Source organism: Theropithecus gelada, chromosome 3 (assembly GCF_003255815.1).
Source record: "Theropithecus gelada isolate Dixy chromosome 3, Tgel_1.0, whole genome shotgun sequence".
NCBI classification, from domain to species: Eukaryota; Metazoa; Chordata; class Mammalia; order Primates; family Cercopithecidae; genus Theropithecus; species Theropithecus gelada.
The window spans coordinates 140,871,444-140,896,105 of NC_037670.1; the positions used below are offsets into that span (position 1 = coordinate 140,871,444).

Genomic DNA, 24,662 nt, shown 5'->3' on the forward strand with positions numbered 1-24,662 from the left:
TCATCACAGCTTCCAATCCAGTTCCATCTACAAAAATAACTATATGGTTTTGGACAATTTTACTCCATATTGGTAATAAATAGCTTCATACATCACATATTTAGCCTGTAATCCTAGCAGTTTGGAAGCCTGAGGCTGAGACTGGAGGATCAATTGAGGCCAGGAGTTCATACCAGCCTTGACAACATAGTGAGACCATCAGAAAGAGAAAAGGAAACAAGGAAGGAAAGAAAGAAAGAAGGAAGGAAGGAAGGAAGGGAGGGAGGGAGGGAAGGAAAGAAACAAGGAAGGAAGGAAAGAAAAGAGAGGAAAGGAGAAGAAAGGAAAGGAAAGGAAGGAAAGAAAGAAAAAGAGATAGGAAGGAAGGAAGGAAGGAAGGAAGGAAGGTAGGTCTCATACCTTCCCTGATGTGGGTGCTAATAGTCAAACGTTATATGTTTTAATTTATAATCCATATTTTTGACATTGGGTGGAGGGGAGAAGTAAAGAAAGGCACCCTTAACGTAACACAGAAGGCTGAAATCATAAAATAAAAGGTCATGGCAATAAACACATAAAATATCAAACTTCTATATATCAAAAACAGTAGAAACAAATACAAAACAAATGATAAAGACTGATAACAGAAAGATTTGAATGCATAGCATTATAATATACTTAAAAATACAGAGAGCTTTCATACATGAAGAAAAAGATGAATAATAAGCAAAGATAGTTCACAAAAGAAGTACACAACAATCATACAAAAACTTATACTCACTAGGAATGAAATAGTAAGAGTTAAAGCAATGAGACATTATTTTCACCTAAATCTGCAGAGACGGAAAACAAAAGTAATGTTTATGCTGGTGAAGATGCAGGCGAGTGGGCACACTCATTCATTGCATCTGTGAGAGTAACTGGTATAAGCCATTTGGAAGACAATTAAATGCACACATGATATATCCCACAATTCCTCTTACTAAATAAAAATAATAGAGGCATACCAAGGTTCATCATCATAGATGTTCATTATTTTATTGTCAGTAGCATAATACACTGGAAACAACATAAATATTCAAAACAACCAAATCGGTTAAATAAATTATGGTATATGCATTTAACAGACTTCTATTAACTTTTAAATATTGGATGGAATAGAATATTTAATGACATGGAAATATGTTCATAGCATGATGTTAACTTAAATAGTAAAACTTAAAAATTGTGTGTAGGATATACTGCTATTTTTTGTTTAAAATTTAGGGGTGAGTGGATTTAAAGAATTGTGTCATTTCTGAGCTTCTGCCAAATACTTTACAGACATTATTGCAAATGTATACAAAATTTCAAAATAGATATTGATGTCCCCATTTTACAAATAAGATTTAAAAAGTTTTAGAAAGACACCCGTTCACCATCACTAATAAGTATTGGAGTTATTGTCTAATCCAGGGGTGTCTATCCTCAAAGCTCTGTTCCTTCCACTCATCTATCCTCCTGCTCTGTGTGGTTTCTGAGCCCTAAGCCTTTCTCCTCTTCATGAAGCTTCCTGTTCCCACTGGCTTGCAGAATTATTTCATCCACTCTGAAATGTATAATAAGCAAGTAATGTGAGCAGAATTGGAGTAAACATTAGCAGAAGTTAAGTAATAGTTAAAACTTGTAATCAACTTCGTATGTCAATTGTATCCTTTATAAATGTATTAGTTTACGTAATATTTGCCATAACCCTATATGGTATGTATTATCATTATCATTCCAATTTTACAGAGTAAGAAATTGAGGCACAGAAGAGTCAAGTAACTTGCTCAGAGTCACACGGCTAGTAACTAACAAAGTCAGGATTATGAACCCATGGAGTCTGGCTCCAGAATCTGGGAGCTAAACCAGGACACCAAATCATATAGTTAGTGGGAATCCCACAAAACAGAAAGCAAGTTGTGTCTCTACTGAGAACAAGTAATGGTCAACAACATGGGCGCCAATTAAATTGCAAATTAAAACATTTTGAGTCTAAAATATAAAACTAAAACTGCTCTCACAAATTTACCAAAATCTTTGATTTAAGCATTTACATATGTTTTTATGACATAAAAAATGTTTCATGATAGAGTATATTCAGTCACATTATAGTTCAGTGACTTTCAAGACCATAAAATGACTAAGTGATAAGTTGATGTGCAGACTCCAAGACAGAGATTTTAATGATGGAAAGAAACACACTTTTTGAAATAAACTCTAATATTTATATTATTTGACAAATATTAAATAATATCCATGGAATCAGAGTAGGTTCTATCAAATAACCGATAGAACCATTTTACCATTAAGATTCAAGACTATTTTTTTCTCTAGGACTCTCCATTCATTTATTTGACTTTCATATTCATTCTCAGATCTACCAGTTGCTTTAGTAATAATGAATGTCTCAAGATGTTGTGCATTACCCAACTTACCATCAATGTAAACTCTCCCCACTTCCCCAGTGCACACCAATCCTACCGATACTTGCTCTCATCTTATTTTTCCCTTCCACTAAAATGGATGATTCCCTACTCTGAGCAAAAGCCATTCTCGTCACATGTGCTCTGAATCTCATCCTTTCTTATTTTCACAAGATCTTTGCTCCATTTGTCATCTCGTTTAACTCTTTTACTATCTATCTCTCCCTGTGTTCTGAATTGCTCTCATTAGCCTCCGAACATCACATATAACTTTATCATTAAAAAAAAAACACATTCCCTCCCATAACCTTATAACCTCCTCCAACCATCAATGCTTTTTCTCCTTTCTTTTACAACCAAAATTAACAAAAGAATTATTTATATACATTGCCTAAACGCTATTAAATTACCCTACCTATAATTGTAGGTAGGGTATAATTTTAAGCCAAACAGGTTTTGGGGTTTTTGGGGTTTTTTGTTTTTGTTTTTGTTTTATCTGAGATGAGTTCTTGATAAGTTGCCCCATCTGGTCTTGAACACGGAGGCTCAAGCAATCCGCTCACCTCAGCCTCCTGAGAAGCTAGAGCTACAGGTGTGCTCAACAGTGCCCAGCTGAACAGGTTTTTTAAACAATTTTTTATTTCTGATTCCCAGACGTAGGCATAGGCATGCTCAATAGTCAGTGTCATCCTTGGTTCCTGTGGAGCTCTCTTCTATTTGCTTTTATTATTTAATGATCATTCATTAGCACCTATGAATTCATTACCAAATCAAAGAACTAGAATTCACAACTACACATTTGTTCGTTCTCTTTCCCTTCCACCCATCCCCCTGCATCCATATGAGGTAACTATCCTCCAAAATTTTGTATTTATTATTTTCTTGCCTATTAAAAAATTTTAAATACAATCTCCCAGGGTGAGGAAAAAACATTTAGTTTTAGTTCTTTTAAAAGTCTTTTTAAGGAGTATCATGCAGAATGGACTGTTCTGGCATTTGATTTTTTTTTTCACTTAACATTAAGATTTGTTCATATTGTTGAAAATAGTTCTAGGTCATTCGTTTTCAGTGCTATATATTCGTCTGTTGTGTGAACCTAACCATTTTTATCCGGCTGCCTCTTGGAGGACATGGTATGCCAATGGTACTGCTATAATCATATTTCTATACATCCACTGGGAGGGCTTGTGGGCATAAATTTCTCTAGGGATTATCATCAGGACTGAATTGTTCAGTCCTGAAAAATGATACACCCCCACCTTTTCTAGATATGACCAATGACTTTCCAAAGTAATAATAGCAATTTACACAACCACCAGCATATGGAACTGTCACACTTCTTCAATTTTGCTAATCAAGTGGGTGTGAAATGGTATCTTATTTTAGTCTTGATTTATACCTTTCTGATTACCAATAAGGTTAAGTGTCTCTTCACTGGTTTTTGGTCATGTGGGCTTCTTCTGGGAAATGACATGTCATTCAGCAAGGGTTTTTAAAAAATGGTTTGTCTTTTATCATTGAGTCATAGGAATTCTTATAGATTCTTAATGTTTATCATTTTATTTTTATATGTGTTTCAAATACTTTTCTCAGTTTCTATCCTTATTTTCACTTTCCTTATTAAAATGTCTATTAGTGAACACAAGTATTTTGACTTTAGTGTTCAAATCTATCCACTTTTATTTTTAGTACTTTTTATCATGTCAAAGAGAGATTTTCCTGTGCCAAGATCAGTAAGATATTTATTGTATTTTAACTAGCATTACTGTGGTCTAAGAGTTTAAATATCTTAGGTTTTTCTAGCATAAAAATATTTTGCAATATGTTCAATCACATTAAAGATGTGCTTTGAACATTTAAGTGCTTAATCCAGTTACATGGAGTTGATTTGTTTGTGTGGCATGATGTAGGAATCCAATTTCATTTTTTTCTGAACGAGACAACCATTTTTGCTAACTTCATTAACTGAAAACGTCCTCCTTTCTCCTTTAAACTATAATGCCACCTCTGTTATTTATTGAAGTTCCATTCATACTTGGATTGATTTCTGAACTCTCTATTCTAGCCCACTGGTCAATTTTTTTTCCTGTACTCATATAACATTTTAAAGTGAGTCTCCAAATCTTGTAAGACAAGTTTTAATTTCCTGTTTTCTTTACTCCTTACTTTCTAAGTGCCTTAGTTATTTTTTTGCCATTTAATTTTCCAGAAAAACTTAAAATTGTCTCATCCATTTCTAATAAAAACTCATTTGGAATATTAATTGGAATTGAATCTTTAGATCAAGTTGGAAAATTGGCATGTGTATGATACCAAGGCTTCCTAGCTCTAACCATGGAAGTAGAGTTTCATTTATTTCTTTATAAGCATTTTAATAAAGTTTCATAATGTTCTATGTAGAGTTTTTTCATGTTTTTTGATTTATTTATTCCAAGTATGATATTTATTATACTTAGTAACTATTTTAGTACATATTTGCTAATTGTTGACTGGTTGTCTTTAGAAATGCAAATGACTTAATATTGAGGCATAATTAACATTAAAGTGAAATACATATATCCTAACTACAATTCAATGAGTTTTGACAAATGTTATGTTTTTTAATTGCCAAATATATAAAATTTCTTAAATTAGTTTTGGTTTTAATTTCTAGCTCTATTTTGGGAAAAAATATGATCTAAATATACTTGTTCTTGAAATGTATTAAGACATTTTACGGTCAGGTCCATGATAAATTTTATAAATATTTAATGTATGTTTGAGAAGAATATGCACCCTCTAATTTTTAGATGCAGAATTCAATATATGCCTATTATATCAGCTTTATGTTTTGTTGTTCAGATTTTCTATATTTTAATGACTTTTTTGTCTAGTCTGTTTCTTAAATGAGAAGACTAGACTATCAGTCCCTCCTAATAATTTATAATTGTTTACTTTATATACATTTCAAGCTACTCTATTCAGTGCATACCTGTTTAGAAATATTTCATCTCACTGATAAGTTGGTTCTACATACCTTTCATGGTTAGGAGGTGAGTCTTCCCATCTTTAATTATTGTTTTGTCATAAAGTTTATTTTGCTAAAAACTTACATAGTTATACCTGTTTACTTAAGATAAGCATTTTCCTGGCCGGGTGCAGTGGCTCACGCCTGTAATCCCAGCACTTTGGAGGTCGAGGCGGGCAGATCACCTGACGTCAGGAGTTTGAGACCAGCCTGGCCAACAGAGACAACAAAACCCTGTCTCTACTAAAACTACAAAAATTAGCCGGACGTGGTGGTGGGTGCCTGTAATCCCAGCTACTGTGGAAACTGAGGCAAGAGAATTGCTTGAACCTGGGAGGCAGAGGTTGCAGTGAGCCGAGATCACAAGACTCCATCTCAAAAAAATAAAATAAAATAAATAAAAGATAAACATTTTCCTGATGTATTTAGGTCCAATCTTTTACTCTGAGGGCTGTCATGCACCAGCAATATCAGCAGTACACTACCCAGCTCTAGGGAATGCCATTTAGAGAGACAGTCACGTGAATGGCATCTCCTAGACTGTGTGCCTGTACGGTTCCCATGTTCTTACACTTTATGTGAGACTGTTATAAACAGTACAGAGTTGGATTTTGTTTTTTATCCAATCTGATAGTTTATTCTTTTACTGGCCAATTGGGTCTGTTTATATTCATTGTGATTGTTGATACATTTTTGTTTTCTTCTATTTTCTTACTTTTTATTGCAAGTATCCCATTTTTTTGTTTCTTTTTAATACTTTCTTGTTTAAAGTAATTAATATATATATATACAGTATATTATATACATTTGTATGTGTATGTATATCCTCTAACTAGACAAGAATTTTAGTATATATTCATGACTTTTGGCCTTCCCCCGACGGGAGTTGCCAATCATATTGACAACATACAGAGCTTTAATTCTGTGGTATTTTGGATATAGTTCTTTTTTTTCTTGATGTTTTTTCTTCTCTTGCTTTATTTTTTTGAGTGCTTATGTTAAAACATCTTTTCAGTGGGAGTTCTTTTATGGTAAAGCCTTGTATGCCTGAGAATATTTTATTGTCATCACATGTTTGAATGACAAATTTATTAATTGTAAAATTCTACCTTCAAATTTATTTTCTTATTTTTTTTTTTTTTTTTTTTTTTTTTTTTGAGACGGAGTCTCGCTCTGTAGCCCAGGCTGGAGTGCAGTGGCCGGATCTCAGCTCACTGCAAGCTCCGCCTCCCGGGTTCACGCCATTCTCCTGCCTCAGCCTCCTGAGTAACTGGGACTACAGGCGCCTGCCACCTCGCCCGGCTAGTTTTTTGTATTTCTTAGTAGAGACGGGGTTTCACTGTGTTAGCCAGGATGGTCTCGATCTCCTGACCTCGTGATCCGCCCGTCTCGGCCTCCCAAAGTGCTGGGATTACAGGCTTGAGCCACCGCGCCCGGCCTTCTTATGTATTTTTTAAAAATTACTTCATTGCCTCTGGCATTCTGCATTTATTGAAAACTCTGATGTCATTTGTGTCATTTATCATTTTCTCTTTGCCTATGGCATTCTTAAATCTCAATATAATGGACCTGTGTGTGATTTTTCTATCTTTCTAGAAGCATTCTTCCATGTGGTCTTTCAACTCCATCATTCTTCAGCTGTATCTATGTCACTGTTTATCCCACCTATTAGGTTCCTTCAAATCTACATTTTTATCCTGATATTTTACATGGCATTTTTTGTGGGGGCAATTTCTTTTCTTGTTTCATGTTGCTAATATATTTCTTTTTCTCAATTAGGATGTTTATTTAAGAAGATATAAATTATTAGTTCTTTTGTTCTAATATATCTGCTTCCAGGGGTGTTTGTCATCCAGTTTGTTATCCTGCTTTTGAGATCGTTTACTCCTCAGCTGTCCTCTATCCAACCCATAAATGAAGAAATAGCCCAAGGCGCCACGCTAAGCCCTCTTCTTGTCTCTGTGTGCGTGTTCTCTCCAGACAATCTCATCTCCCATGGCTGTCTCATAGATATCTCTATCATACGCTGTTCCAAACTGTGCTACTCATGCTTCCTCCACCCTGCCAAATATTCTACATCATATTTAATTGTTCAGTCATCCACATAGCTACCCAAGCTTGAAACCTAGGAGTCCCCGTAGATCTTTCTTTTCCTCAAGACCTACAGCCAGTTCATTACCAGATTCTGTCAGTTCCATCTTCAAAATGTATCTTGCTTTTGCACCCCTGCCTCAATTCCACTGCCACAACCTCATTGTGAGCAGCCATAATTTAAATCCTGGTCTACTTTAGGCAATCCTACCTGTTTCCATCCTTAACCCCATCCAACTCATTTGGCCACTTTGCTCTACAGCAACACACATTTTCACAGAGGTACACACACATACACACACACAGAACTTAAAATCCTCTAGTAACTTCTCACTGCATTCAGTAAAATGCATTCATAAAATCACATCTCTTTACCAAGGCCTACAAAGTCACGTGATTCAGCTCCTGCCTATCTCTCCAATCTAATTTCATACCACAACATCCTCATGATCTGTGCTCCAGACACACTGATGTTCTTTCAGTACCAAGAACATGCTATGGCCCCTCTCAAAGTCAGAGGACTTTGCACAGCTGCTCCCTCTGACAAAGATGATCCTACACAATCCTCTCTACTTTGCTAACTCCTTCTCATTCTTCAGGTCTCAGCCTCAATGTCACCCCTCAGAGAGGTCTCCCATGTCTTCCCTAAGTGAAGCAAGTCCTTTTATCTTAATCTCTATCTTAGCCTCTTGCCTATTTCCTTCACAGTACATATCATATTGAGTAATTATTTCATTTAACTGTTCACAATGATTAGGTTTTTCACCCCTTTTAGGATTTAAACTCCATAAGGCAGAGATTTTACTATGACGAGCAATTAATATTTGTTGGATGAATGGTCAGACCATCCTGGAGACTATGAAGGCATGGGGTGCCAAATTTCTGCAGTGCCACTAATAATGCCATGAAGAAAATCACCTAACCCACTCTGAAATAAATTACAGCATTATTAACAACATGCTTGCCATTTGTTTTTCTTTATAGACTTTATTTCTCCATGATTTTGTTCTCCAACAAAACATCCTCGAAGGTACCCGTTTGAACTTTTGTTAATGTCAAAACATGAGTTTCTCGAATGAAAATTTAGCAAGGACTACCATGGATGTTTGATATACATATTTTTCTTACTTGAATAATAGCAACCACATGTTGATACAGCTATTAAGGAAAAAGAAGTTTTTCCAGCAGCTGTTGACTTCATCAATTCCTCTCTGCAATGAGTCACTCAAACTTCCACAGAGCTAGCAAAGAAAAAAAGAAAAAAAGAAAGTTGCAAGTAAGGAAGTAGGGATTATTTTATTGTGATGAAAGAGGAGTGGGAAGAGTTAGGCAGGGAGAAAGTGAATAAAATCAACTAGAATGAGAGATTTGATTCCATAGAAAATTGAGTAATTTGCGTGTCAAAAAGATAAAACTATACACTTGCCTAGTACTTTGACAACACCACTGAAAATCATGTGAAAACCGGCATAAAGGGTGGGGTATTTGCAACAGGAAAAAGGCAGTCATTTTTTTAAAAAAAAGCAACAGCTGCCAGTTTGAGCCACTCTTCAAATGACCAAGAAAGAAACCTACTCCTCTACTTCAGTTGTATCAATATAATGCCAACCATTAATGAGATAATAACTATCCCAGGCACCAGTCAACGTCCTTTTGAGAGGATGTTTCTTAAACCCCCCATCACATTGCACAATCTCTTGGAAAAGGTGAGATTTAATTAACTGCCAACTGTGAGACAGAAAGTTCTGTTGACTGTATGACACAAGTAAGCACTCAGTAAAGTACATAGCACAATATGCACATTGATTAATATAAATTGGCTTCAGAGTGACTTTGCATTTTTACAATGATTGTGTTTTTTGCCTCATTGCCTTTCATATTGCCTGCTAAATAATAATCACCTTTATTTATTGAGACATACCACACATAAGGCAACATGCTAAGCATTTTGCAAATATTACTGACAACAGCCCTATGTGCTATGTGCTATTATCTAGGTCAAGTAGATACTATTGCTCTGTTTTAGAAATCAAGAAATAGAAGCTTAGAGTGGTTAAATAACCAACTCCAGGTCGCCTGAAGAGTTTAATACCCATGATTATTAGCTTCAAAGTTATTCTTTATAGAGAAACTCACTATGTGCTTGGGAGAAAGTGCATAAGTGTGACACCATTTGACAATATTGCAATAGCATTGTGTGTCATCGATGGGAAAAAAAGAAGAGTGAATGATTAAAAGCCATGCAAATAATGTATTCTCTAGTCCAAGTTTCTGTTAATAGTTGTTCACGTTATTCCTTCAATAGGCATTTATGGAGCAACTATTTGGTATTGCAGGGATTAAAAAGATAAGCAAGACAAAGGTCTTTGTCTTCATGGAAGCTCAGTGAAGCCCCTACAAAGGCAACTCGAAGATGAAATTAATATTTTGCTCTTTTTCTGTTGAGAAAATAACTTTTTGTAGAATAAAAATTATTGACAATCAATTGTACAGTTTAATACAGTGGCTTTAAAACTGTGCCTTACAGAATCCCGAGGTATTGACCAGCTCCCCTAAGATGACAGAGGTGGACTAGGGAAAGGGTCAGTGAAATGGTGTCTACCACTTTCCCTCAAACACACAAGTTCTGTTTTAATTTCTTTTCATATTAATTTTCAGCATAACATTTTGTTTGACTAAGTAGTTCTATCAAATAAAATTTGAAAACCTTTGATTGACTTGGTGAAATAAATACATACTTTATACCAACTTAGATCTTAAATGAAATGTTGGTGTTTGCTTTTGTAATTATCACTAAAATGTGTTCTAAAAATAATTTTTGAAGATGCAGGCTTCACAAAGCAGATGACCAAACACAGAAAATATCTACCAGAACCATGAGTAAATACCAAGTAAAATATATGATAGCTTTGTAAACTCTCACACTCTTGATCCAACAGAAATGAAAAATTACTTGAGTGGGATGAGTAGGAAAAAAAGTGGTAGAGTCATTCAAATTCCAGAGGAAGAGATGAATTTAATGGTGAGGCTACTGGCATTGGGACAAATATCAGGGATGATTTCAAATATTACTCAGTCACAATACAAGTAAAATATCAGCCTTCAGTATTTTCATTGGACTAGAACAGTTTCCTTATATCTTCTCATTTCTCTTTCAAGCTTCAACCTTAAATAATAGGCCATTGTGTAGCAGAAGAGAACTTTAAACTTAGGAGTAGAAATCTATAATTAAATCCTCAGCCAACTTAAAAACCAGCTGTGTTACCTTGGATAAGTCCCATAGCTGGACTGCATTCTCTAAACCAGCAGCTGTAATGTTTCCTACCTCATTAGAGTGTGGTGTGAATGAAAATGTGAAGAATGCCTAAAACAGAGCCAGACCTTGTATGAATTAGAAAGTTTCAGGCAGCCACTCATTCCATCACCTTGTCTCACTCTTTCTAGTGGCCCAGGGTCACTTACCTGCTTTTCTTAATACACCCCAAGCCTTTCTCTTGCCTCTCTTTGTAGACTAGAATTATTCTTGCGTTCATCAATATGGATTGAGTCAAAAGTTTTCAAGATCTACCTGACCTGTTACTTCAAGGATCCATCACCCTCTGACTTCCATTTTTTGTATTTCTAGAGGCATGGTTTCAAGGGGGACGTCTGACTGGCTCAGGCTAGATCCAGATTAACTCCTCCTACATTTGTGGTCCATCCTGAGCCAGTCAGTGGCAGCTAAGGGAGCTCAGTCACCTTGTGTGAAGTTTGCCCAATCAAGGGGCCATGGAAGGAAGAGGAAGTTAATCTGAGACAGGGTTGTGACAGGCAGACCAACAAACATGTCTGTTTATAATCTAAATATTCATAAAATTCCAATCCCCCAAATTCTCCCACATATGTATGCTCTTGTGTTCCCCTGAGATAGGAAGGGAGGCATGCTCACAACCCCATTTTACAGATGAGAAGAATAAAGTTCCAGGAATACTGGTACCTCCATTAGGGTCACTTAACGAGCCACTGGTGGAACAAGAAATAAATCCAGATTGAGAGCTGAGACTGCCTGGTCTCCCACTAACAACTAAGGCTGCAAAAATTTCAAAGCATATTGAATGTACAATAAATACTGCATCTGAATCAATTTTAGAGACAAAGACAGAGGCACAGAGAGAAGACAGATCTATCCAAGGTCACTCAAGTGAGGAAATAAATCAGCTTAAAATAGACTTCTGTCTCAGCAGCATTGTGCTTTCACTCCTGGGCAACTTCCTGCCTGTATAGTAACATTGATGCCAGCAAGGAAGGAACCTGAGGGTTAAATCCTTGGCCCCAGCTCCAGATAGCAATAGAGAACCCCACCCCTATAATTCAGTCAATAAATAGATGTCCCTTTCACACAAGTTTCAGAAAACACAGCTAATATACAGCCACTACTCACAAATTAAATGAGTTATCTTACTGTAAAGGGTATAACTATTTCATTACCTTTGCAACTTAAATGAAATATGCTAAAGGTAGAAGTGATAAAAAACAGCTGCTGCCAGAAGTTTCAATAAAAGATCACTGCTGGGCACCCTTATAACTGTGAGGCCATTAGGAGATTTAAAGGTCTCCTTCACTTTCCCATGGTAGGGGGTGAGGCTGCACTGAGAAACATCACTGGCATGAGGTCTAATTGCCTGCCCTATAATTAATGTTGCCAAGTGAATTCAGAAGTTGTCATGGTTCTCACCCTATGGTCCAGGCTCATTTATAAAATAGAGCAAAGGGAGCCCAGTGCTTTGAGAATGTCAATGCAAAATTATAATAATTACTTATCACATGATACAGTTGTTAAAGTATTTTCTGTGTTGTTCAAAAAAAAAAAAAAAAGCACAAGGCATGTACATTGGTAGAGAAGATAGAAGAAATATGTATAACTGTGTTTTCTTCTTGTAACTTTCCCAGGCAGAATTACTCTGGTCCTTAAGGCCTTGAGGCACTTTTTTCTTGTCTCCATTGAACTGTATGTAAACTACTGGGGTTCAGAGACCAATTTTTAGCTTTCATTGTATCCGTAGGATTTAGCATAGTGACTGGCATAAGAAAAATCTGCTAAACTAAAACTGATACCCTGTTATAGAATTTCCATGATGTACTCTAAGTTCTGCGATAGGCATGCAATAATTGTAAGTTCTCAAAATGGAGGGACCAAATCTAGTCCCTTTGTATCTTTATAACTCTGCAGCTCTGCTATCCAACAGAACTTTCTGCAATAAGGGAAATGCTTTATTTCTGTTCGAGGGAAAGGAAAGTTCTTAAAGAAATGTTCTTCCTTTAAGAATCTATGTATACGCTATTCAGTAAGGGCCATTGGCCACTTGTGGCAATTGAGTGCTTGAAATACGGCTAGTGAGAGTGAAAAACTGCATTTCTGATTTAATTTCAATTAATTTCGATTTAAATCACCCCTTGTAGCTCATGGCTACTGTGTCAGACAGAGTAGCACTGGAGGGCAAGCGTGGTGGCTCATGCCCATAATCTCAACATTTTGGGAGGCCAAGACAGGAGGATCCCTTGAGCCCAAGATTTCAAAACCAGCCTGGGCAATGTAGAAAGACCCAGTTTCTACAAAAAAAAATAAAAATAAAAGTAAATTATCCAGGTGTGGCCTGTGGAGGATCACCTGAGTCTGGGAGGTCGAGGCTACGATGAGCCATGATCACCCCACCACACCCCAGTGTGGGAAACGGAGCAAGATCCTATTGCCAAAAAAAAAAAAAAAAAAAGAGTAGCACTGGAATCTAGGCTGATGCTTGGCATTCAGTAGTTGCTATTTGAATGTTTATGAATGAATAAATGAATGAATGACTACAGATACCTAATCCCTCCACAAACCTACTTCCCATCAAACTGCTCTCAGCTGCAGAGTGCTGCAAGCATGAGATATGTATTTGGCCAAGTTGAAGTTAAATATGTAGTCTACAGGAAAAGCGATTTGGTCATTCATTGGATATTGTGAGGAAAGTCTTTTATGTCTAATTTGAAAGATGTACTTCAAAGTAACCACTTAAGATTAAGTCATCCATAAGCCATATTCTCACTCCACATCTTACTACTAAGGGCAGAGTAGTCAAGTGGAAAAGCAATGGACGTGGGTATTAGTTCCACTCAACTGTCTACTAACTGATTGACTTTGAGGCTCAATTAACATGCAAAGTGCTTGACTTTTCTTAGTAGCAAAATGGGGAAATCCTATGTGCCACGCCTCCTTACCAGAATGTTGTCAAAAGCAAATGAGATAACTTGCATGAAAACATCTAATGCTAAGCAAATACAGATTATTATTAAAATATGTTACTCACTTCAAATTATTTTAAATAACTATTATAGTAATGGTGCTCGTGTTATTAACAAATCATTGAATATATGTTTCCTTGCACAGTTAAAGACATACATGTGCCCAAAGAAAGGCAAATTAGTTTCTTCCACTCTAAGAAGATTTCCATTTCTTTTCTCTGCCACTTCATATCTCAGAAGGTCACATCTCTTGCTGGGCAGTTTCAGATGACAATTCTACAACGATTCCTCTCACCTATCTCATTGAATGTGACCGTCAGCATAAGTAGGTTACATTGTAGGGACTGTGTTTATAGCTAGTGTTGGCATGTTATTTTTCCAGCCACCGCTCCAAAGAGAAGAGTTCACATTGTGTTTCTAAATCACTTCCTGAAAAGTGATTATACAGGATTCTTTCAGAAATAGAAGGAATGGAAAAAGCAAGACCACAAAGTAATTTGGAAAGCATCCAAGATCGGTAAGACACCAAAAGTGGGGGGGCTCCACAGCACTAGGAGCCTGTGCCCTGATCCCTTGCAACACCCCATGATGTGATAGGATCTCAGCAAGATACAGCCACCTAGTGTTCCTAAAGAGGTTAGACTGTGAGCACTGGGCTCCTAGACTTGGCAATGACCGTAGTGCCTCACAAAGGCAGCTCCAGCAGAGCCTCCATCCTTAAAGAATAGTACAGCTTTGAACACTGAGCATGTCAGCTATAATCTTTGGGGACCAAATAACAGGCCTTTCACATGGCACCGAGAGGGGAACCATCCAGACAAAGCCTGACCTTTGCACCAGTGAGGCCGATTGGAGGCTTGGAGCATATTAAATTTATTTAGAGAAAGGAAAGAAATGTAATATTACTCACATCCTGTGTTTGAAAGAAAAATCATCCTGCCCACTTAATAACTGTGCAGGGCCGCCTTCCACACCACATTTTTTACACAGACCATAGGGACGTCTGTGTGACTTTGTGATTCACCCTTTGTCACAGCCCCCACCGCCATAGAACTGTGAGGGCTGAGTAGGAGACAAGTCCATTTACACTCACTGGGCTGCGTTCAAAAACCAGTGTTTCTCCTTAACTAACCCTCAAGCAATTATCTCAGATCAAGTGAATGGACCTGACTTAAGCAAATTTGGCTGTTCACGAGTTGTAGGTTACTCTGGCAGATATTGATCACCACCAGCAGCTAGGAACAGGTGAGAACTATAATTCTCCTTCCCGACAATCTCATTACTGGGTGATAAGTTATATTGAAAGCACATTTGACCAAAGATGCCACATGTTCGAATACTCAAATCAACTAGCTAAGCTGACATAATAAGCGCAGTGAAATCCCAGGCAACAGCATGCACGAAACAGCCACTCAAGGTAGATGCATCAGTATTCTGGTGAAAGGTTCAGCTAAACTTCTGATCAGAAGTTGAGCCACAGGATTCTCTGTTGAGCCATTGAATGAAGCCCTGGTCCGAGAACGGCCCTGTGAAGAGGGTAGGCTGTGGAGCTCTCTCCAGATTCTTACTCCCTGTTGTTTACAGAAGGAAGGAATTGCCTACATAATATTTCCAGCGTATTCACATATCTTAATCACCACTCATTTCACCCATGAAAACTTATTTTAGCATCCCCTATGCTAACTAACAGGCTTTTTTTGTGTTCATTGGAGATAAAGCTATAATAGGGTGGCTGATTAGGGTCATTCAAACGCTAGCTGAGGATCCCTGAGTGTGAATTCCCTAGCTTACTATTTCGAAAGTTATCCACCACTAAGCTGTCCTCTAAAACACAAACACACACTTATCTATTAGTGTTAAAGGACATGAAATAATTTACTTGAAAATGTAATAGTACTGTTTTCTCTTCAGAAGAGTTCTCCCTCTAAAGGGCTGAGAGGTTTGAATTCTTGCATTTTGTCAGATACAGGGCTTAACCTTAGAGTCCAGTGTATTCCTTCACTGTCTTTCCTCTAAGTCTGCCAAACAAGTAAGCCTCTGGTGATCCCACAGAGCCAGCTACAGATAACCACATGGATGAAATTGTAATGCACACACTGCTTACACATAGCCTGCTCCTGGTCTTACCAGCCTGCCAAAACACACATGAGCCATTCTTAACAGCAAGTGCAAATCCAGGAGTGCTGTTTCAAACCTTCGAGATCCTCCCATCTTCTAGTTACCTCATTACTCCATTTGACCCCACAGCGTTTCTACTCCATGGAATGAGGACATCTGGAGAAATCCACACATGGGGCCTAAACATCCTAGTACCCGCAATGTATTGATTTTTTTCTGTCTTTTAGAAGCAGAGGATGGTAATAAATTGTATTTCTAACAACAAAGGTCACTGCATAGCTATCAGCCCTATGTGTAGATAGCCGTGAAACACAACAAATAATAGTTTTGCAAATCTCCTCTTTGAACATCCTTTCCTTAAGAATCCTGTTTTGATGGCCTGTTGTAAACTATGTGTCTCCTTCATCTGGTGTTGCTCAAACTGTGAGTGCTGACCTAGTGTCTTAGCCTGTTTGAAGTACTATAACAAAAATATCACAAACTGGTTGGCTTATAAACAGCAGACCTTCATTTCTCACAGCTCTGGAGGCTGGGAAGTCCAAAATCAAGGCACCAGCAGATTCGGTGTCTGGCGATGGGCCTCTTCATAGAAGGTGGTCTTTGTGCTGTGTCCTCACGTGGTAGGAAGGGGTACAAGAGAGTTCTCTCAGGCCATTTTTGTAAGGACACTAATCCCATTCAGGAGGCCTCTGTCCTCATGACTAATCTCCCAAAGTCCCCACCTCCTAATATCATCACGTTCCGGGTTAAGAGTTCAACATACGAATCTGAGGGGGAGACAAACATTTTGACCATAGCACCTATTCTAGAATTGTGAAATTGGCTTTCATTTATCAACAAAAATATAACTGAATAGAATGCAAGAGAAGAAAAGAGAGGAGAGGAGAAATAAACATATAGATCACAGAAGGCAAGGGTAATCAGATGAGTTTAATAAGACATTTCACATTTATGAGAGTATGTATACTGAGTTGTAATGTAAAGCATATTTCTTAGTAAAAAATAATATCTAAAAAATGTATAAACCACTACCACAATTTATTTGGAGATGAATTTTCTTTGGGTCTCAAATAAAGTAAAAGAAAGTTCTAATGCAAAATTTCTTTTTTTTTTTAACTTTTATTTTAAGTTCACAGTTACAGCTGCAGGTTTGTTATATTGGTAAACTTGTGTCATGGGGGTTTGTTTTATAGGTTATTTCATCACCCAGGTATTAAGCCTAGTACCCATTAGTTATTTTTCCTGATCCTCTCCCTCCTCCCACCCCCTACCCTCCAAAAGGCCCCAGTGTGTGTTGTTCCCCTTTATGTGTCCATGTGTTTTCATCATTTAGCTCCTACATATAAGAGAGAACATGAGGTATTTGGTTTTCTGAAAATTTCCATGTGTCTATCAAGATTAGCTTGGGAGGAAGGTTGAGAGTAAATGTTATCATGATCCCAAAACATCTGCCTGGGGAAACAATATTTTTAAAGTATCAGAATGACTCCCTCATGCAGCCCAGGCTATTTTCTAGTAAAGTGACATGCTAGTTAGCCTTGTCACAGAAGCAGACCCTAAGGCAAGGATTTGCACACAAGTAATTTGAGAAGAAAATGGAGTATCATCAGCTGGGAACGAGGAAAGCAATACAGGGAAGGGAAGGGAACTATAAGGTAACTATTAAATCTGCTACCATGGTCAGGTTATGTTGGTGGGAAACCCTGGGGAAACAGCACCTACTGCAGAATGATCCCACCCAAGGGGCAAGAGAACAAGTATTTATTTCCAAGTGGCAAGTTGGTCAAAGGCTGCTGCCAGGGCAGGGGGTGAAGATGGTGAGTGTTAATTCTCTGGCACTTCTGGCCTACCTGCTCCTGGGCAGAGCAAGGCAGAGAAATTTTTGCTGTTCTGTGGAAAGAAAAAAGACTATGGGCCCCACCATGCAGACACTGAAAAGAACAAAGGTAATAAACAGAGCACTCAGGGCATCTGCTCAGGTGGCCTGATCCTACAGAGACTCCTCCAAAAGTCTGTTGCATCCTCTACACCCTTGTCCACTCACACTCACCTTGGAGGGGATGCTTTCCTGGACTAAAGACCCAGATGTATCTGAGGGTGGAAAGTAGCATAAGTAATATTGGTATTGTTCTAGTACTAGTTTTGGTAGCAAGTGAAGAGCAGATAAAATTTTCTTGGTGGTTCCAAAATGTCCACCACTTTGTAATAAGAAAAAAGTCTGCACAGATCTAAAAGGGAAATTCTAATTTTTAGCAGATTAGAAGCCCCTCATGCTAGTTTCCCAGGCTCTAAGCTGTTAGCCACATAATCCAACTTTGCCTGCTTCTTGTCCCTCCCAGATTTAGCAGTGAGCCTGAAATTCTGCAGGGCCATGAGCGCCTGCACAGCTTCTGAACTTTCCGTCTTCTGGCCTCACTTTTCCTGAAGCTGAAGGGAAAGGGACAGCCATTTCCCTTCTGACTGCCATTCCCACAGCTTTAGACCCTTCTTCTCACTCTCTTCGCCCTGGGAAGGGAAACTGAGTTCTATCAGTCCTGCTCCGTGGGCCCCTGACACTATGACAGGGAATAAAATCTGCTAAAGATCTATGGTTACTTGGATTCACTGAGCTGAGATGCTCAAATCTAATGCATCTTCACATCCTGTGCTGGGAAATGCCCCACTTAAGGGAGATGTTACTTATAGATGCAGAGCAATTCCAGGGACCTACCAGGGGACTGGTAGAGCCACACTCCCTTAATCATAGAATTACAGATTCACCTGGGGCTCATGGCTCACAGGTTGCCAAGTTACCTCACCAAGCAAATGTGATAGAATTACCAAGACAGGTTTAGATCTGTGGTGGAATAGGCCACAAAGTTCCTGAGATCTCTCTGGCTTCTGGCTTAGGGACTCGACCACTATGTCTACTAGATTTAAGGAAAGAGAAAACAGGTGTGTGTAACTCTGCATTCCTCAACCCCAAACAGTTGAAGAAAGTGAAGACTCAGCTCCAGGTTAGTTCCACCAAGTCTGGGAGAGCATAGGGATTCCCCTCCATCAGGTGGCATGGCCTAGAATTTGATTGTACACATCACATCCAGAATATTTGTCCCTGAGCACTTATCTAGAGCCCAGCCTACAGCTTCTCCCTCAGTTAATTGTATTAGCCAAGGAATCATGACTGCGTTTCTGCCTTGGAGTTGCTGAGATCTCTCTGGCTTCTCCCAAGATCAGAACCTGTTTTAACCCAGAACATTTGGCTGTGACCTTCCTATCCTGCAACACTGCCTGGTTCTTCCAAGTAATGCCCAGAAGACTGAACCCTATTCTCCATGTCTCTGCCACTGGCCTCTTCAAACTAAAGAGACTCTCCTAGAAGCAGGTACAGCTCATCATCTGACTTCAAGACTCCCAATTTCTGGAAGACCAGCACCTGTGCTTGATCTACCAGGGTCTTGACATTAATACCAGCCAAGCTGAGAAGTGGACTTTGGCCAATGAGGCAGAGACTGGCCAGTTCATGCATGAAAATCTTTTACCTTTCCTCCTGGACACACAGCTAGATGACACTGCCTTTCTTGCAGTGACCATGTGCCTAAGATCTGGCACTAGAATCTGAGCAGAAATTGTGTGCTCTATTTCTGGACTTGGACCATGGAAACCTCATGTGTGATTCTACACTCTTCGTCTATTTGTCGGCTGGATATCTAGACCAAAGGCATTCATGAAAACCCCATGTTGAGAGGACACAACATCTCTCAACTTGGGTCCTCAAAAGACTACACAGAGGCCAAGCGTGGTGGCTCATGCCTATAATCCCAGCTACTCGGTAGACTGAGGAATGAGGATCGCTTGAACCCGGGAAGCAGAGGCTGTTGTGAGCCGAGATCATGCCACTACACTCCAACCTGGGGGACAGAGCGAGACCTTGTCTGAAAAAAAAATAAAATAAAAGACTACACAGAGGAAAGTACCATCCCCCACAGCCTACCCCACCCTCCAGCACTAATGGGCTTTTGCATGCATAAGAAATTTCCATTGTGTGAGTCACTACTATTTGGGGGTTTATCTGTTACAGCAGCTGGACTTATAATATCCAACACAGTCACCCATGACCAAGGCTAGGCTCCAAGCCAAGTGAGTGACCCCAGCTTGTCTGTAGCTTGCTCCCCTCTCTCTCGCAGTTGTAGAGGTCCCAGCTCTCCATACTGCCCAAGGAGACAGCTTGAGATACGTGGGCGAGTAGAAGGGTGGGAGACATAGGAGATGTTTCTCAAGGGAAAAACTTTGACTCTTCCATGTTTTGTAATCAGGAATTTTCCATGGTCGCACAGTGAGTCAGAGGAAAAGCCATGATTTTCACCCTCCCTCTGCTGGGGCAGCTGTCTTCCTCCAGGATGGGGTCTAAGCTCCATTCCTAGGAAGGAGGGGGGTCAGTAAGGAGAAGGGTCATCCACTCAGGATACTACCTTCTCATGGAAACCACTGAGAAGACTAAGCACAACAGCCACACACAGGTCAGGAAATTTTCAGTCAGCTGGACAATCCTTTTTTGTTTAAATATAGTATTGTTTCATCCCTCTCCCAAGTGATTTTATCCCTTCAATATTTTTAATGTCATTAGAACTGCCCATTCCCATCATTTAACCTGTAAACTACATTGCCCAACTCATTGGTACCAAGAAGCAAGTTGAAAAGTTCCGCCCTGTGGTGTCACAGCACTAAGTGCTGCCACCCAAATGCATAGCAAATTCGTTAAAGACAGGAAAGAAAACAAGCTCTAACCAGGCTTCTTGAGGCTCCCAATGCTGCTTGGTCACCACAATCAGTGAGTTTCCTCCAGAAAAGGGTTCATGCAGCTCCCGAATCTAGCATGTCTTCAGGGAATTTAGGAATGTTTCTTTCATCAGCCCTACCCTGAGGGGAAAGATTCCTCAGAGCAATGTAAAAAACACAGGGCAAAGAAAGAGGAGGAGGCTCATGACATGTGGCAGCCCTTCTCTACAGAGAGTGGATGGGCCTGAGAACCAGTGCATTGCTGGGACTATATTTAGTTCATCCAGTGACATCTTTGCGCCTCAGCGCCATCTCTCATAATAGCAAGGGACTGTGAGACTGAACGTTTTTCTCATTGTAGCAGGGGTCTGACTCACTAGTTTTAAAAAAATCTGAGAACAATGAGACCCAAGGGGATAACAGAGTTCCAAAAACAAAACAAAAAAAAAACAAAAAAGAAAGAGTCAAGCATTCCTGTAGGTTGAATAAAAAGACAACCGTCCTGGAAACATTTTCTAGGAAGTCTCCAATATTTTCTAGGAGGTCTCCAATAAGCAATTTTTTGCTAGCACAAAATTCTAAATTGTACAAAATACTAGTTCATAATTTCCATTGAGTTCTGAAAAACATAAGCCTATTTTTACAATGAGTGTTTGAAACTGAAACTGTAAGTGCTAACTGGAGACCAGCACGTGTCTCACTGCTGTTTGCCTTTGAGGAACTGACTCCAAATTGCAGGGGTGCCACATTCAAGCCAACAGGTGGCCTCTTTGAGTTAGGTCTTGACTCCCAAAAGTTGTTAGAGACATGCTGAATATTTTTCAGCCAATTCTCTTCTAATTCTGTGAATAGCTTACTACAGAGTTTAACAAACTTTTTCTAGACCAGATAGCAAATATTTTTTAGGCTTTGCAGGTCATATGGTCTTTGTCACAATGAGTGAACGTTGCCATTTTGGCACTAAAGCAACCAGAGATAATAGGTGAATGAATGGGCATGGCCATGTTCCAATAAAACTGTTTTATTGGGGGAAAAATAGGCAGTGGGCTGAATTTACCCTGTGACCGTGACTTGCTAACATTTGACTCACTACTAGCCAGTACCAGCGTTGCTGACACTGGGCTCACAAATACCACCCAGGGCTTCACCCTGTCCTATGACCAGAGCCACCTCCACCCCCATCGCAGCAAGCTGTCTCAAAAACCCTCTCCTGGCCAACAAAGACCAAGAAAGAAAAAATTAATCTATCCCTTTATTTATATCAGTACCACAAGGATTATTAAAAAAAACTCTAACTTTTTAGGAAACAAAGTGACTAGAAATCTGAAATTGACTGCATCTTCAAACTTCTTTTAAGTTTGACTCCAAAAGAAGAATGAAGTTTCTTGAAACTCCTGCATCCACCGACAGGAATTGGAGTCTTAGTCGATTATCTGAAGTTAGACCTTTGTAACACCTGGTTTTCTTGATTATAGATAGGCCATGTTCCAGGACTACTATACAATATTTGGTTTGCAGGAAGTACTCAAATCAGAGTTGTGAGAAGAGTTTGTGGCACTGGGGGCCTGGTAGATTCCATTATTTTGCCTAAAAATCAATGTTAATGTCAATGTCTCAAAAATTAATGTCAATGTTGAGTTAACCACCCAAAGTGTGGATGTTTCTACTTGCTTAGTACCTTGTAGAGTTTCTTTGGAGAAATAACAAAAGGAATTACCTACTTAAGAATGGTACACAGGCTTATAAGTAACTCATGTAGGCATGTATAACTAATACATTTTTTCCCAAGGACATGGTAAACTCTTCCAATCTCAAGTAAAACCGCAAAATCTAGGTCCTGGTTCTGGCTCTTTTCACAGAGTAAAGGCATGGAGTTGGATGAGAAAGGTCTTTTTCTTAAGGCAGGGTAACTTTTATAAGATGGGAATTCTGGAAGGGACCAGGGCTTGATGTTAATCTAACCCACATGCAAAGGGCAGGTACAAAGCCAGGCACACCCTGCCTCATATGCACGTAGGACATGACAACTGGAAAAGACGTCAAGAAGTAACAGACTGTCCAGTGGCATTTGTCCTGACCAGGTATATCTAAACCTGTCTGATTTACCCATGGTCAGTAGTCAAAAGAAGGAAGCAAGAGCATGCAACTGTATTCACGGCAACCACCTGAGAACCTTTTCTCATTGCTTCCAGCCCTACCTTTAGTTCCTGACTTCCCTAGCTCTGCCGGTTTTCTGAACCTTCACCTTCATGGAAGGTAGAATTGAGGAGCTATTAGAAAGCCAGGTTTGTAAACTGTGGTGGTTCCAAAACCCTAGGTACACAGTAAAATCACCCGGGGATTTTATAAAAATCCCAATACCCAGGCCATATCCTAAGCCAACTACATTAGGTTTTCTAGGCGTGGGACCAGGTATTAGTCTGTTCTCAAGCTCCCAGGGCCACTGGGTTAATATCAGATGGTCTGAGTTCGAAGTCCAGTATAAACAATTACCTATTCTCTCTCTCTCTGTTTTCTCACCTGTAAATGGTGATAATTATAGCCTCTAATTTATAATATTGCAAGGATTAAATTAGTTCATTGACATAAAAATATCAGCACAGTTATTAAATGTTAGTTCTTAGAACCCAGTTTCCTCTTCTTGACTTCCCAGTTTTGCATTTCAGTGCTTTCCAAATCCTTAGCTTTTCCTCATCCTCCCTGTCCTCCTGTATCAGTTACTCTAGGTATGCTCTGGGGACAGCCTAGTACTCCAGGTTGTGTAGTGGGCACCCTGGCCAGGATCACCCTTGCCACTGAGGGCCCCTGGACAGGAGTTGGAGGGTCAAACACCGAGGAAACACTGACAGAGGGTGGTAACAAAGAGGGTGACCCACTGTCCTAAACTGCCCCAGGACTGAGGTATTTCCCAGGATACAGGACTTGGAGAGCTAAAACTAGGACAGCCCCAGTAATCCAGGGCAGTTGGTCACTCTAATCGGAACAGATAGTCCAAGAAATCAATGCAGGCAGGGGTTATCTTTAGGAAAGTCACTGAGCAGGAAGTCAGGGTCTCAAGGTTAGACTCCACCCCTACACAAGGATAAAGTGAAAGAAGAAAAGGAACGGCAAGATCAAGGCAGGACCCCAGCCCTACAGGCAACGGGCCAGTGCCTTTTAAGAGACACAGCATCTCCGTTAACAAAACGGGCAAGATGGCAGTATTATAAGTTCAAGGCCCAATTAGCATAGGTGGCATGAGTGTTGAGCTAAAAATGCATAAACCCCTAAGAGTTCAACAAAGCTGAACTATATAGGAAGAAACCTCAGCCTCAAAGAGATGCTGACTAAAGCACTCTGCCCTGCATGATGTACTCTTGACCTCTTTTTTCCTTTCTATTTAACATTTTTTCAATTGTGGTAAATATATACATAACATATTTACCGTCTCAACCATATTAAGTGTACAGTTAGTATATTCACATTGTTAAGCAATTTCCAGAACCTTTTTATCTTTCAAAACTGAAACTCTACCCATTAAACAACTCCCCATTTCTCTCTTCCAAGTCCCTAGCAGCCAGAATTCTAATTTCTGTTTCTATAAGCTTATCTACTCCGGATACCTCATACAAGTGCAATCATGCAGTATTTGTCTTTTTGTGACTGGCTTATTTCACTTAGCACAATGTCCTCAAGGTTCATTCGTGTTGTAGCATGTATCAGAATATATGTTGATGTGGTTTGGCTCTGTCCCCACTCAAATCTCATCTTGAATTGTAACTCCCACAATTTCCACGTGTCGTGGGAGGGTCCCAGTGGGAGGTAATTGAATCATAGGGGCATGTCTTTCCTGTGCTATTCTCACGGTAGTGAATAAGTCTCACGAGATCTGATGGTTCTATAAGGGAGAGTTCTCCTGCACAAGCTAGCTCTTGCTGCAGCCATGTAAGAAGTACCTTTCACCTTCCACCATGATTATGAGGCCTCCCTAGCCACGTGGAACTGTAAGTCTATTAAACCTC

The 24,662-nt window shown here is 39.2% G+C and overlaps 1 long non-coding RNA gene across 1 annotated transcript; it reads right to left on the reverse strand.

The window, feature by feature from the left end:
- Positions 1 to 8,473: 8,473 nt before the first annotated feature.
- LOC112621355 lies at positions 8,474 to 11,291 on the reverse strand. Its single transcript, XR_003118710.1, has 2 exons — positions 11,093 to 11,291; positions 8,474 to 8,765 (listed from the first exon to the last, which is right to left on the reverse strand). It is a non-coding gene; the product is annotated as an uncharacterized LOC112621355 (long non-coding RNA).
- Between the last annotated feature and the right edge of the window lie 13,371 nt (positions 11,292 to 24,662).